The following is a 16,428-nucleotide window of genomic DNA, read 5'->3' on the forward strand; positions in this document are numbered from 1 at the left end:
TATACAGTGGTTGTTGTTGTCTAGTCGCTAAGTCATGTCTGACTCTTTTGTGACCCCATAAACTGTAGCCTGCCAGGCTCCTCCGTCCATGGAATTCTCCAGGCAAGAATACTAGAGTGGGTTGCCATTCCCTTCTCCAGGGGATCTTCCTGACCCAGGGATAGAGCCTGAATCTACTGTATTGGCAGGTGAATTCTTTATCACTGACCCACCAGGGAAGCCCTAAGATACATACTAAGTAATAAAAAATTTAAGTATAAAACAGTATGCATAGTTTGCTGTCATTTGCATTTAAAAGGAGAAGAAAATGATATATATCCTGTGCTGGTTGATGCATGGACTGTCTTGAAAGTCATATTTTAAAAAAAAAAAAAAAAAAGTGTCTCCAAACAAAGATCCTGTTAGACTGGGGCATAGGAAAGGGAAGAGATTTGATTTTCAATATAAATTTTCATGCAAATATTAAATATTCTACATGAATGTACTGCCTAGTTTCTAAGACCAATTAAATATTAAACATTAAAGTGCTAGAAAATTTTAGGTTTAGAAGTGTGCATAAACCACATTTAGGTTTGTGCACAAAGCTCCAGCATGGTAAAGGGTTTTGCTTTATCTTGAAAGATTTCCTCAACCCTTGGACTGTTTCTGCACAGATACCTCTTCACAGATGTCTGTCTCCACGGCAGCTGGCCAGTGCTGCGTCTTCTTTTTTTGTAGTTCTCTCTCTCTCTCTCTCTCTCTCTCACACACACACACACACACACATATTAACATATTGAAAGAAGAACTTTTCTGAATTTTGGAGCACTTGAGAGAGTTCCTGAAAGCACCTTGTCAGGTTATCTCCCACTGCCAGGATGAAGGAAAGGGGGGAGGCATGGGAAAAGAGAAACCATCACTCCAAAAGGAATGGAGATGGAAGCACTGCAAAGCAAATAGCTGCAAATTTCACAAGTGTCATTCACCATCCACAAAGACTGTCTTTAGACAACATAATAATCCACTACGACATTTATTCTGTCTACGGGATTATTACAGCACAATTTTACCTTTCCATCTTCCACGGCATAGTATGATTTCTTTAATAGTCATTCTTTGTCTTTCCCAAGTTTTTGGGGTCAGACTAATTCAAATGATGACTTGGAGAAATTGAAGGGAGGGCTGTTGGCAGCCTGAAAAACCATGTGAGGACTCTCCCGCCTTCAGCATCCCCACACAACTACAAGTCACTGCTTTCTAACCAGCCTTTTCCTTGGCACGACCTGGGATTATGCACTGTGCTCTGTCTCAGGCCTGGAATATCACTCCCTCTACCCTTCTCCAACCAAAGCCCTAGTTCTTCCAGGAAGCCTTGCTTGACCACAGCAACTTACATGCTCTTTCTCTTTTTTAAATTCACCTGGTATAATTCAACAAGTGTTAATCAGGTCCCTGCTGTTGAGGTGGAGAGAACAGAGAACTATTCAACCTAATTCTCTGGGCTGGGGGGAAGGGGGACACGAAGAAGAAATGAGAGATAAGGGAAGAGACAAGGATGTCACAGGATCTGATCCTGAGCCATGGTACAGCCAGTTTATGTGTGACCTTTAAGTTCTAGAGATGGTTATTTCTGGTAGCAGTTGTAGGCTAGGGTCTACATGAGTCCTCTTCATTCCAAAACCAACAGTGGGCATAACCTAGAAGCCCCATTTCTAGCAAGTAGATGGGAGAAGACTTGTGCCATTACCATTTGGGTATGACACACATTTCATGAATTTCAGGAATAGGCACAGGCTGATGAGGCCTGCAACTTACAGGCATGGGTTACACATAGATGACCAAGACTTCACTCTTGATGTCATGGAGCCTATTAGTCAGGGTTCTCCAGGGACACAGAACCAATAGGATATATATAGATACAAATGTATATAAGAGAAGATTTAGGGGAATTGGTTCACAGGATTATGGAGGCCAAGAAGTCCCATGAACTGGCATCTCCAAGCTGGAGAACCAGGATAGCTTGTGATGTAACTCAGTCCTACTACAAAAGCCTGAGAACTAGGGGAGCCAAGGGAGTAAGGCCTAATCTGAATCTAAAGACCCAAGAAGCAGAAGTGCCAATGTCCAAGGGCAGGAGAAGAGCGATGCCCCAGTTCAAACAGAGTAGATTTGCCCTTTCTCTGCTTTTTTGTTCCATCCAGGCCTTCAGTGGACTGGACAATATCCACCCACACTGGTGACAGTGATTGTCATTACCAGTTTGCTGATCCAAATGCTAATGCTAATCTCTTCAGAAAATACCTTCCAAGAATGATACCTATTCAAAAAATGATATTTTATAAGATAAGTGGACATCCCTTAGCCCAGTCAAGGTGACATAAAATTAGCCATCATAGAGACTGCAGCCATGAAATGAAAAGACGCTTGCTCCTTGGAAGAGAAACTGTGACAAACCTGCTGCCGCTGCTGCTAAGTCGCTTCAGTCGTGTGTGACTCTGTGCGACCCCAGAGTCGGCAGCCCACCAGGCTCCCCAGTCCCTGGGATTCTCCAGGCAAGAACACTGGAGTGGGTTGCCATTTCCTTCTCCAGTGCATGAAAGTGAAAAGTTGAAAGTGAAGTCGCTCAGTCATGTCTGACTCTTAGCGACCCCATGGACTGCAGCCTACCAGGCTCCTCCGTCCATGGGATTTTCCACGCAAGAGTACTAGAGTGGGGTGCCATTGCCTTCTCTGGTGACAAACCTAGGCAGCATAATAAAAAGCAGAGACACCACTTTGCCAACAAAAGTCCATATAGTCAAAGCTATTGTTTTTCCAGTAGTCATGTATGGATGTGAGAGTTGGAACATAAAGAAGGCTGAGAGTAGAAGAATTGATGTTTTTGAATTGTGATGCTGGAGAAGACTCTTGAGAGTCCCCTAGACAGCAAGAAGATCAAAGCAGTGAATCCCAAAGGAAATCAACCCTGAATATTCATTGGCAGGATTGATGATAAAGCTGACGCTCCAGTACTTTGGCCACCTGATGCAAAGAGCTGATTCATTGAAAAAGACCCTGATGCTGGGAAGACTGAGGGCAGGAGGAGAAGGGGGTGACAGAGAATGAGACAGTTGAATGGCACTGTCAACTCAATGGACATGAATCTGAGAAAATACCGGGAGATAGTAAAGGACACGGAAACCTGGCCTGTTGCAGTCCATGAAGTTGCAGGGTCAGACATGACTTAGTGACTGAACAACAAGAGCCCCATCTCGCAGGAAAGACTGACATTTAAAAAAAATGTGTTCTAAAACAGTACAAGACATTGGGTAGCACAGAAGAAAGAATGGGTAATTCTCTAAGAGAAAGCTTCCTGGTAGAAGGAAAGTTGTGAATAACATGTTTAACTGGTAGACAAGGAAGGCAAGACACCACAGGCAGAGGGATCCTCAAGAAGAAAGGCATGAAGAGGTGAAGTGTAGGATGCTCCAGGTCAGAGCTGTTGTAAAGACAGCAGAAGTAGAAATTAAGAATGGAGAGAGGTATACAGAGATCAGATCATGGAGATCTTATATCTCAAAAAAGAACCAGTAGAGTTTCAAGGAAGAGAGAGGTAAAAAAGAATTTTCTTTTAAGAAAATTACTTTGGCAAAATGTGGAGGACATAGTGGGCTTCCCTGGTGGCTCAGACAATAAAGAATCTGCTTGCATAGTAAACTGAGGAGAGGTTAGAGGCAGGCAGATCAGTTATGATGCTATTAGACTTGAACTGAGGCATTGGCAGTGGAAATAAAGAGAAGAGCGTGGATTTGCAAGGTCAAGAATGTAGAACAAGTTTACGGTAGGGGGAGATAATGAATACAGTTTGGTACATATTAAGTGTAAGATGCAGCAGGGCTACCCAGGTAGATATTTCCAATATAAGTTTTTGGAACTGGTGATGGTTTAGTCACTCAGTCATGCCTGACTGTTCGTGACCCTATGGACAGTACCCTGCCAAGCTCCTCTGTCCATGGGATTCTCCAGGCAAGAATACTGGAGTGGGTTTCCATGCCCTCCTCTAAGGGATCTTTCCAACCCAGGGATGGAACCCCTGTCTTCTGCATTGCAAGCGGATTCTTTACCACTGAGCCACCAGGGAAGTTTTTGGACAGATGGTCCTAAAGTTAAAGAGAGAAGTCAGAGCCAGAGATAGGAATTTGGGAGTCTTATGCATCTACATGGATGGTAACACCATGGGCCTGGAGAAAATCAATGAGGATAGAAGGCAGGGAGCAGAGTAGAAGAAACAGGAAAATGGAATCCTGGCAGGAATGGCACAATAGATTATATGGGATCTTGTAATATTTTCTGAAGATTTCTCTTCCCAACTCAATTAAATTCTCCATGTTATCTTCTTCCTCTACTGTTAACCGCTCCCTGAAGGCAATAGCACCCCACTCCAGTACTGTTGCCTGGAAAATCCCATGGATGGAGGAGTCTGGTGGGCTGCAGTCCATGGGGTCGCTAAGAGTTGGGCACGACTGAGCGACTTCACTTTCACTTTCCACTTTCATGCATTGGAGAAGGAAATGGCAACCCACTCCAGTGTTCTTGCCTGGAGAATACCATGGACAGAGAAGCCTGGTAGGCTGCAGTCCATGGGGTCACACAGAGTTGGACACGACTGAAGCGACTTAGCAGCTCCTTTTATGGGGGAGGGGGGGAGCGGGGAGCATGCCTGTCGCATGTGGAATCTTAGTTCCCCAAGTGCCCCTGGTTTGTGGAAGTGTGGAGTCTTAACCACTGGACCCCAGGGAAGTCCCACCCTCTCTCTTTTCAGCCTCCCTTACATCCTTTCCCGGGCCACTATGAACCTAGTCAGTGTCTTTGTGCAAGTTAGAAAAGTGCACACCCTCTGAGCACTTGGCTTGGCAAGCAGCTTTGGGTAAGTTAGAAAAAAGCACCCTTCCTTTGGGTTAAGACAGCTTTGTACCAGTCAGAGCTCGATAAGTAGAGTCAATATCGATTCATCACCTTAACCTGGGTCTTTGTGCAGTACTCCAACATTGCTCAAGCTTATGGGGGGCAGCCCCGGCCCCCATTCAGCAAGATCTTCATAATAAGATTCCTAACAAGGCCCAAAAGAGATACTTACAGATGACTCTTCAACTTGTGATTTAAAGTATTTTAAAGCAGTATTTTATTTCTTCCCTTTGTACCAGATTGTAGTCTGACAAATTTTGCTAATAATGGCCCTTCAAAACTGGACCCCAGCTCTTAACAGCTGAGAAATAAAAACACCATGCTCATACACATGCAGTTCTTGATCCTTGTCCCTGATTCTAGTGAAAAAAGGCCACAGAATCTTGCCTTTCAAAGGATGGCAGCTCTGAGATACCAGTAACTTCACATTCTGTGGCTGTAACCTGGCCAGCTCCCAGCCACACGCCATGCCCAACCCATGTCTCTTTCAAGACTTTCTTCAAAGCAGCTTCCTTCCTGCCTTTGTTCTCTGTTCTTTGGGAATAGTCTCCTTAGGAACAATTGATTTATATTATTATTGAACCAAATTGAGAATTCTCTATCCTTGAGATCCAATAGTCATCTTATCTAAACAGATTTATTCATGCCACATATCGACATGCAGTGTGCACAGTAGAACCTTTCAGGCAAGGTCCATGCCTCTGCAAGTGCTCCTCCATATTTAAAATTATGGTATAAATAATTACAGGATTCATTTCACTGATATTATTAATAATAAATTTCTGTAAATTTTATTTATTACACTCTGAAATGCCTAGGGTTGTTTTGAATGAAAAAGAGATTAGAGAGAACTTCAAAGAAGAGAGAACACTGGAATTAGTAAGCTTTGAAATAAGAAAAAAAGAGAGGAAAAATAAGACTGTTTTCAGCTGCATTGAAAGGAACATTGAAGTTATCTAGACCAGTTAATTTTATTAAATTGTCATCCTCACATCTTGCACAAATAGAAGAAACTCACCCATAATCCTACAAATTAAATTATTCTTATTTTTATGAGTTCCCCTCTAATCTTTGTCACATGTATATAAAATGGGTTCATAGTTTTAGTCACAGATCCTGCCTAGTTTCATCAGATTTCAAATATGAAATGAAATTCAAGTAGATAAGTATGAATTGAGCATTTATCATTACTTAAATCTCAGCCATGGGAAGGCTACCAGGCTACTGTTGCCCTATGGAGTTTAGAATCTCTGACATAGGTGTACCAGAGACAAAAGCAAGACAGGCTAAGGAGACAGCTAGCTACTAGGAAAGAATGCCAGCATGAGGAGTCAGGAGCTGTGGGTTCTGATTATTCAATCAGCTATGATCTTAGGCAAGTCTACCTCTCTGGTTGCTTCACTTTCCTCACCTGCAAAATGAAGGGATTGTACTGGATCAATAGTTTTAAGCTCTATTCCTCAAAAGTCTGCAAGAATATGCTGGGACAGGAGGTGTGATGTCTACCCACCTTCCTGCAATCAGAGCAGCTCCATCTTTGTCTACTTTTTATGCCGATGTGTCAGACAACAAGACAGATCATGTGCATTCAGGGTTCTCTCAGAAAAGCAAGGACATAGGGTCACTCTGATTATCAACAGTATAAGCAGCCAGGGTTCAGAAAAGGGGGAGTTCAAGGAGGGCAGGAGAAGAATGGGAAAGGGTCATGGAGGAGCCAGGGTTTGGATGGTCCTTGAAGGAAGATGGTACAGAGGGTTTCCAACCTACAACAGTTCAGCTTACAATATTTTGACTTTACAGTGGTGCAAAAGTGCTATGCATTCAGTAGAACTCGTACTTCAAATGTGGAATTTTTATCTTTTCCTGGGTAGCAATTTGTGGCAGCAAGCTACAGCTCCCAGTCAGCCATGCAGTCACAAGAGTAAACAACCAATATATCTGTGGTCACTCTGTACCCAGACAACCATTCTATTTTTCACCGTTAATACAGTACTCAATAAGTTACATGAGATATTTAACACTTCATTATAAAATAGGCTTTGTGTTAGGTGATTTTGCCATTGTAGGCTAATGTGTGTGTTCTGAGCACATTTAACATAGGCTACGCTAAGCTATGATGCTTGGTAGGTTAAGTATTTGTATTCTTAGTGCATTTTCAACTAACAATATTTTCAACATCCTATGGGCTTATCAGGATGTGATCCCATCAAAAGTCAAGGAAGACCTATACTTGGAAAGACAGAGGACAGAGGTGAACAAAGAGCGCGTTTCAGGGAAGGCATAGTGGTATGTTCAAGTCCCCCAAAGACAGGCGCACTTGGGCTGGAGCTTGGCCTGGGGAGCAGAGGAAAAGGCTATGGAGTGGGACAGAAAGAAGTGCATGCGTGCTTGAAGGGAAGCAGTAAATACAAGGCTGACAAAGTCAACTTTGGATTACTTTGTAAGATCTCCCGAAGATTTCTGAGCAAGGGAATGACATGCTGAAATTGGTAGAAGAAAGATTAGTCTGTCAAGGTTTCAAGGGGCAAACATTTCTTGATGCTTATGAGGCGTCTGCGGACACTGAGAATACAAAGCTGGAGAAGACAGCGGCTGCCCTTGAGGAGCCTGGCAGAGGGGAATGCAGAATGGGTTGAACAGCAGAGAGCAAGAGTTGGAGCTGGGTTAAGGAAGAAAAACTACGGCAGTGAAAGGGGGAAAGAGGAAGAGATGAGAGACACTGCAAAGTAAACATAAACAGGACTTGGTGGCTGGCTGAATAATGTGACTTGAAGAAAGTGAAAGTGTTAGTCGCTCAGTTGTGTCCAACTCTGTGATCCCATGGACTGCAGCCTTTCAGGCTCCTCTGTCCATGGAATTCTTCAGGCCAGAATACTGGAGTGGGTTATACCATTTCCTTCTCCAGGAAACCTTCCCAACCCAGGGATCAAACCCAGGCCTCCTGCAATGCAGGCAGGTCCTTTACCATCAGAGCCACTTCAATTCAGTTCAGTTCAGTCGCTCAGTCGTGTCCGACTCTTTGCGACCCCATGAATCGCAGCACGCCAGGCTTCCCTGTCCATCACCAACTCCCAGAGTTCACTCAAACTCACATCCATCGAGTCGGTGATGCCATCCAGCCATCTCATCCTCTGTCGTCCCCTTCTCCTCCTGCCCCCAATCCCTCCCAGCATCAGAGTCTTTTCCAATGAGTCAACTCTTCGCATGAGGTGGCCAAAGTACTGGCATTTCAGCTTTAGCATCAGTCCTTCCAATGAACACCCAGGACTGATCTCCTTTAGAATGGACTGGTTGGATCTCCTTGCAGTCCAAGGGACTCTCAAGAGTCTTCTCCAACACCACAGTTCAAAAGCGTCAGAGTCACTAGGGAAGGCCTAATGTAACTCAAAGAGAAGAATAAATACTAACCACACTTTTTAATCCTGAACCTTGAGAGTAGCTGCTTCTTTTGGAGCCACCAGTAGCCCTCTTTCCCAGCCTCCCTTGCAGCTGAGTATACCACAGAGGAAAGACTGTGAACAGATGTAATGTGTCCCCCGGCCAGGTCTGGTCCATAAAAATCTCCCACCTGTGTTTCTCCACTCTCCTTCCCATCCTCCTGATAAATGGAGAGGGCTCTAAGGCTAAAGGGGAGGTCAGATCCACAAGACTGAAGGAGGCCTACTTGAAAGTCTGCCTGCCAAACAGAAGCACCACCTGGGTTTCACATGGCTCATTGTGGTAAGCCACTGACATGCTGGCATCATTTGTTACCTCTATTAACTTATCCTGAGACGAAAACAACAGTCATGCCATTTTAACAACAAATACAGCAAGTCAAGATGGGCTTAGAGGGTGAGATAATAAATTCAATGTTTCATTTAGGGTTCTTTTGCTTTGAGATACTATTAAACCTGAGCTAAACTAACTTTTAAAGGGAGATAAAGGAGTTACTGATAACACTTTCAACTTTCAGTATAGCTTAGAAGGAAGTCTTTTCCACAAGTTATGAGCCTCACTTTGATTGGTCCAACTTAAGTCACGTGCCCCACCTGAGAACCAATAATAAAAGCCCTCCTTGTCTTGAGCAGAGTGGCTCTGTACTTGGAAAAGGATCAACTCTACCCAGAGCAAGGGTGAGGGAGATTCCCCAGAGGGAAAGCAGGATACCACTACTACAGAAGGGGAAATGGATGTCTGATGTTAAAAAGCAGTAGAAGTGTTTTATTTTCTGTTACAGACACGCCTAAGTATTTGGAATGTCCAAAAAGAAAGGATATGAAGTATGAAATTAAAACCTAGATAGAACTGATACAAAGTTTAGTCCAGGCTGTGTGAATAAGAGATTTCCTTCCTTTTTTCTGACTCCCTAAATCAGAGAACATTAAAGGTAGAAAAAACCAAAAATTCCTTTTGGTATCATTTGATAACAGTGGCTTCACTGTGTCCCTTGCCTGTCTTTGCTACTGAGTCTTTATCTGAGAAGTTAGGAAAGTAAAATTTTTTAGGCACACAGGTGAGGAATACAAAAGGGGGTAATATATAATATTGAAAAGTATTTTGCAAACCTCACACTCCCAGGGCCTTTTTTAAAATGCTGACTTTTAGACTCAGTTGATGAGGGCTGCTGAGTTGGCTTGCACAACCCCAGAACCAACTTTCATTGAGAATTCAGATAACATGAAAACAGTGCCCCCTGGAGTTGTACATTAAATCAGCACTGGATTCAGGAATTTTCTTTACATATGAAAAGTCTTTACCTGGACACAGAGAATATGACTGACTATGATCTGAACCCGGCTTCTACAGCTCGGGAACATTCTAAAGCCTTCCCCATACTTTTATAAAAATGCTTGATCTTACTTCAGACATTTACAGAGTGTATCCTACTTACTTCTGGATCATACTACATCCCCTGGATATTTCATGCCCCTCAACTCCTCTTCTGCATCTGAGTCTGCCATCTTGCTTCCACCCTCTGTGGATCACTACAAAAATTTGCCTTAAACCAAGCATCTTAGGAGCTTAAGAACTTTACTTAAGATTTAAGGTTGTCACGGAGGAAGAATTATATCATATGTCAGACAGTAAAAATAAAATCCCCATTTGATTTTTCTGTTCTCTGCACAAACTCCTCTTTATAAGCCTCTCCTTATGAACTCAAAACTGCAAATTTATTTTGACCCCGTCCCATAAAGCTTTTCCTAAATCTTTCCCTGCTCCAGTCAGTATTTCAGGATCTTCTATCCAGACTCCCTTTATAACAGAACCATGCCATCCTAATTATTTTAACTTTAAAATAAGTCCTGAAATTAAGTCATGTAAAGCTTCCAACTTTGTTTTTCTTTTCAGTATTGCTTTGACTATTCTAGACACTTTAGATTTCCATTTTACGTTTGTCAGTTCCTACCAAAATAAATCTGGGGAGAAACGACTTCTTAACAAAATCATGTTTCTAATCCATGCACAAAGGATATTTCTCTCCATTTACTTAGGTCTTTTAAAATTTCAGCAGTATTTTGTTATTTTCAATGCTCAGGCCATATGCTAAATTTAACCCTAAGAATTTCATACTTTATGCTGTTATTTACAGTTTAAAGTTTCAGTCTAATTGTATATAGCTATCATATAGAAATACAGGTGTTTTTTATATGTTGAGCTTGTACCCTGCAACCTTGCTAAATAGGATGCAAAATGATATAGTCATGTTGGAAACAGTTTGGCAGTTTCTTATAGAGTTAAACATACACTTACCATATGACCTAGAAGTTTCACTTTAAAGAAATGGAAACATGTCTTCACAAAAATGGGTATGCAAATGTTCATAACAAACAAAACTAGAAACAACCCAAATATCCATCAACAGGTGCGTAGATAAACAAATTGTGATATTTCCCTACGAAAGAACACTGCTGCTGCTGCAGCTGCTAAGTCGCTTCAGTCGTGTCCGACTCTGTGTGACCCCATAGACAGCAGCCCATCAGGCTCCCCCGTCCCTGGGATTCTCCAGGCAAGAACACTGGAGTGGGTTGCTATTGCCTTCTCCAATGCATGAAAGTGAAAAGTGAAAGTGAAGTCACTCAGTCATGTCCGACTCTTAGCGACCCCATGGACTGCAGCCTACCAGGCTCCTCCGTCCGTGGGATTTTCCAGGCAAGAGCATTGGAGTGGGTCGCCATTGCCTTCTCCTCGAAAGAACACTGCTGCTGCAGTGATAAAAAGGAATCAACTAGCAATACACGCAGCAACATGGATGAATCTCATGGATGAATTTGAAAATTGTCCACAAAAGGAGGCAGACAAAAGAATATTATATGATTCCATTTATATAAAACTCTGGGAACTACAAATATATAATGACAGGAAGTAGATAAGTGTTTGCCTAGACCAAGGGTTAACAGTAAGAATAACTGGGAAGGGGCATAAGGGAACATTTTGGAAAGATTCAAAAGTTCTGTGTCTCAATGGTGATGACTACAATGCTACTTCCCCTTCGTGGATCACAGCTTTGTCATGGCAAAGGGGCTTGTGTAACTCAACAAAGCTATGAGCCATGCCATGCAGGGCCACCCAAGACGGAGAGATCATAGTGGAGAGTTCTGACAAATTGCGGCCCACTGGAGGAGGGAATGTGAGACCACTCCAGTGTTCTTGCTGCAAGAACCCCATGAACAGTATGAAAAGGTAAAAAGATATGACTCCAAAAGATGAGCCCCCCAGGTTGGAAGGTGTCCAATATGCTACTGGGGAAGACAACAGGGCATTTACTAATAGCTCCAGAACTGCTGGGCCAAAGCAAAAATGACACTCAGTTGTGGCTGGTGGTGAAAGTAAAGTCCGATGCTGTAAAGAACAGTACTGCATAGGAACCTGGAATGTTAGGTCCAAGAAGAAGTGACAGATTTTATTCTCTTGGGCTCGAAAATCACTGTGGACGGTGACTGCATCCACGAAATTAAAAGACATTTGCTCCATGGAAGGAAAGCTATGACAAACCTAGATAGCATATTAAAAAGCAGAGACATCCCTTTGCTGACAAAGATCCGTATAGTCAAAGCTATGGTTTTTCCAGTAGTCATGTATTGATGTGAGAGTCAGACCATAAAGAAGGCTGAGCAAGATGCTCAGAGTTGATGCTTTTGAGAAGACTCTTACTAGAGAAGACTCTTGAGAGTCCCTTGGACAGCAAGGAGATCAAACCAGTCAATCCTAAAGGAAATCAACCCTGAATATTCATTGGAAGGACTGAAGCTGAAGTTGATGCTCCAGTACTTTAGCCACCTGATATGTAGAACCAACTCACTGGAAAAGACCCTGATGCTGAGAAAGATTAAAGGCAAAAGAAGAAGAGGGCAGCAGAAGATGAGATGGCTAGATAGCATCACCAACTCAATGGACAAGGATTTGCGCAAGCTCCGGGAGATAGTAAAGGACAGGGAAGCCTAAAGTAATGCAATCCATGGGGTCACAAAGAGTGGGAGACGACTTAGAGATGGAACAACAACACAATGCTATTTACATTAGTCAAAACTCACTAAATTGAGCATCAAAATGAATGCATCTCTTGTATGTACATTATACCTCTTTATTGAGAAACTGAAACTGCTCAGGCTTTCAGAAAGCAAGAAGCATGTATGAACCAAGAAACAAATGAACTTCAAGGACATAGCAAATAGGACAGAAAAGAGGAATTCTTTCCCAAACTGATTGTTACCTCTGCACACAGTGCGGACCAGTAGAACTTTCTGCTCTGTCTGATACAGTAGCCATTAGGTGTATATGGCTATTAAGCTCTTTAAATGGGGTGGTACAAATGAGGAACTGAATTTTACATTTTATTTAATTTTAATTAATTAGGATATACATTTTAACAGCCACCTGTGGTTAGTGGCACGTATTGGACATCCAGGGTAAGGAGTGAATTTCCTATGTCTCTGTGTGCCTGTTAACTCATCTCAGACCTGGTAGTAGCTCTTCAATAAAGATAGAAAAAGGAAAAAAGGAAATTAAACAGGATCCAAATAACCAAATGTTCACTGTAGCTGTGCCAAATAGCAGAGTGGACAGAACACCAGACGTGGTCCTCAGGGTTTCTCTTCTGTTAAAATTTGGCTTTTACTCACTGTAGACCTCGCACTGTCCTTGAGGCTAAAATGAGAAATACAAGTAGGAAGACTAACCTTAAGCTGCAGAGCTGTGTGCAAACGGAAGGTGCTGGGTGCGTTAACAATATGGTGGCCGCATCTGGGGCCACCAAGGGATGTTCAACTGCAGGATCAAGAGGGTAAGCTCAGGCCTTACTGGAGCCACAGGAAGAGACTGCGTGTATACCTTGATTCTGGCCTAGCTTTGACATGCTAATACTGCAATTTCCGAGGAATGCAAGCCACCTGCGCCGCAATAAACTTTCGATTTACATACACACGCGTGACCTTCCCTCTCCTAGGGCCACTCTACCAGTATTGATCGCTGGTTTGCAGGGGAGCGCGCTCTGCATAGGAAATGACGGTGGCGCGGCGGCGGCGGCGGCCTGGGGGGATAAACGCTCTGGCGCTCACTACGGGCAAAGGAAAGCGAGCCCCACCGTGAATAACAAGCCCCGCCGGACGCGGGAACAGAACATGGAGTCCTCGTTTGCACTCTCCGCGGTTCAAAAGTTGTCCCGCTACCTCCAGGAACTGTTCGCTCCTCCCTCCACGGCTGTCTTTTTGTCTTTGAAAGCCCCGAGACCGACAGTTGGATTATTATCTGTGCGTGCAGGTGTTGTTGAAGAGACCAATTTGTGAACAATGGCCCTTCCCACGTTGTCCAAACAGAAAGACTGCGCCGCAGCTGTTATTTGCGGAACCTGTCACTGTTCGCCGCGCTGCCGCGGAGCCTCCAGCTGTCCCGGAGCGCGCTGCGCCCCGCGCCGCCCACCGCTGACAGCACCCCCCGGCCCTCCCCGCGCCGCCGCCGGCCGCCCACCGCCGCCGCCGGTGCGAGGTGCCCGGAGGCCCGGGGCGCGGAGCCGCTCCACCCGCCCGGCAATGCGCGCCCGGCAGCCTGGCCGTGGTCTCGGCCTTCCTCCGGGCTGGCCCAGTTTCCAAAGCTCCCTCCTGGGGACCTCCCTTTCCCATTCTGTACTCATCATGGGGGCACGAAAACCGAATCCATGGGTGGAGTTGTTCAGCCAGCCTGATAGAACACGAGTTTAAAGAACAAATCTTTATTTGGGCATTGATTTTAAAGATGTGACCCAAAGTTAGGGCAGGTCCCTTTGCCCTGTAACATCTGGGCGAAATTGTCTTGAACCCACCAATTCTACAGTCCAGGACAGTCCAAAGACCTCTCCCCTAGAGTCCTGCTAATTCCTCTGGGGTCTGAGGTCCTCCTGCTGCCGGAATCTGCGGCCATGCTTTAGTTCCTCCACCTACCCTAAAGCCAAGTGCCCTTCCACTGGTTCCCAAAATAAATCTGCTGGCGTGAAGCAGTTCCTGAGAGGTTTCACTGAAAACAAGGAGGGGGCTTTCCACAAGAAGAAGGGTCACTTCTCCAAGGACACTCTCAACCATTCTCCCCACCCTCTTCCCATGGCGACATCCCTTATGTTTCCACTCTGAGAGTGCCAAACTCCTCTCTCCCTACTGTATACAGTCACTCTCCATCCCCAGGCCCTTCCCCCAGACTTCACTACCCAGTTTCTACCAAGGGCCCTCCAGTGTCAGGGCTCCCTCTCCTTCAGGGAAGAAGCACTGTTTTCTTCCTGGTACAAAGACCTTCAGTTCCCGCTGCTGTCCTGCTGGCGTCAGCGTGTCTGCTGGGCTGCCAGTTTCTCAAGAAAGTTCACTGGCCTCCAGCACTCCGCTTTCTCATGACAGGACAATTCACATGGACTGCATGGCTGGCTCCACAAGGAGCAGGATTTCGTAAATAGCTTTCAGTCCTGAAATTCCAACAACAGTCTTAAAAACATCAATTGCTGATTCTTGCAGGATGCAGCTGCCATGCTTGCTGGACAATATATACTTAGATTGACATATTTTACAAGCTAAGCTAAATTCAAACTGACTAGCCTTTTCCAAGTCCCTGACAGGTGACTCCAGTGTTCCGAAAGCCTGTCCATACATCTGTGTACCCATTTCAAGATTTCAGCCATAAGCGTATAGCATTTCTTAGGTTATGGTACTATAGATATCTTATAGTAAAGAATATTTTGAGTCTGAGCTGAAAATATTTCCTAAATTTCTTCAGATACCAATTTCTAAGAGCTCTGTAATTCTCAAGAATAGAGCTATAAAATAAGTTGAATAGTCCTGGACCTCTTCTTAACCACATTTTATGCTAATGGAAATGCACTCTAAAATGACCAGTCATGTCCTTTACAGAGTAACCTTAAGCCTAGTTACCTAATTTGCAGTTAAATTTTTTAAATGTATGTTAGACGCATAAAATATAATTCCTTCTTCCTTCACTTTTACCCAAGAGACAAAGACCAATCAAAAAGAAATTTTTTAATCCTGATCTTAGATAACATATCCTGGTTTGTTCTGGATTTTTAAGGGTCTGAAGGAAAAGGAAAATTTTTGAAAGAAAGTTGAAATCAGCTTCCCAGAGAGAACATTAAAATTCGAGAGGTTTCCATTTGAAAAGGCTCTAGAATTTTGTCTACTGCCCTTGAATTCCATAACAGAGGCAACAAAGTAGATTCACACAGGGTAGGGAGTGGGACCTGCTGAACAAAGGTGAAATTCAAGTGATTCAAAGTGGTCCAGTCCTCGATGAGCAGTGGTTGCTTCAAACAGCAGCAAGCCTGTGCCTGCACCAATGTTCTAGGCTGGATAAGTGGCTGGCACCCAGACACTGTCTCCAGGGCAGGCTTAAGATGTCACAGCCGCCCGGGGAGGAGAGCAGTTCTGTGCATGTTAACAAGCTCTGTGGAAGAAGGCAATCCACTTGGCTCAGCACCACATTAAGACTGGGGAAATACAAACTGGGCAAATATTTATCTTTGGGGACCTCCAAGAGACCTCTGGGGGGAGGAAAATAAATCTCTACACATGTTTACTCATAATGATTTCCAACAGGCCCATCTACATACAAGTCCAACATTTCATTAAACAGACTTCTTCAATGGCTGCTGCACTGGGTAAATACATTATAAATAAAGGCACGGACCCTCTTTTCAGGGTGCATGGAGGCATAATGTTTGAGTACATGATACCCATCTCCCAAACCAATCCCTTCGCTGGGGGCCCAGGAAGCAAAGAGTTTGCTGAAGGATTTAATTTCCTTTTTTTGATAGAGTTGTTTATGGAGCGACTTCCATTTGAAGGAGCATATGCTCATTTTCACAGTTTTGGAAAAACAGAAATTTGAAAGAAGGGGAGATAAAAAAAAAAAAACAATGTAAGGGTTGCTCACCCTTGATCTATCCAAGGAAATTCAAGAACATTCATTGAACATGATTTTAAAAATGAGTTCCCCAGGGCCTATTTCCTCATCTGGCGGGAACAACAAAGCTAATGTTGGACTGCAAGTTTGAGT

Source organism: Bos taurus, chromosome 2, assembly GCF_002263795.3.
Source record: "Bos taurus isolate L1 Dominette 01449 registration number 42190680 breed Hereford chromosome 2, ARS-UCD2.0, whole genome shotgun sequence".
NCBI classification, from domain to species: Eukaryota; Metazoa; Chordata; class Mammalia; order Artiodactyla; family Bovidae; genus Bos; species Bos taurus.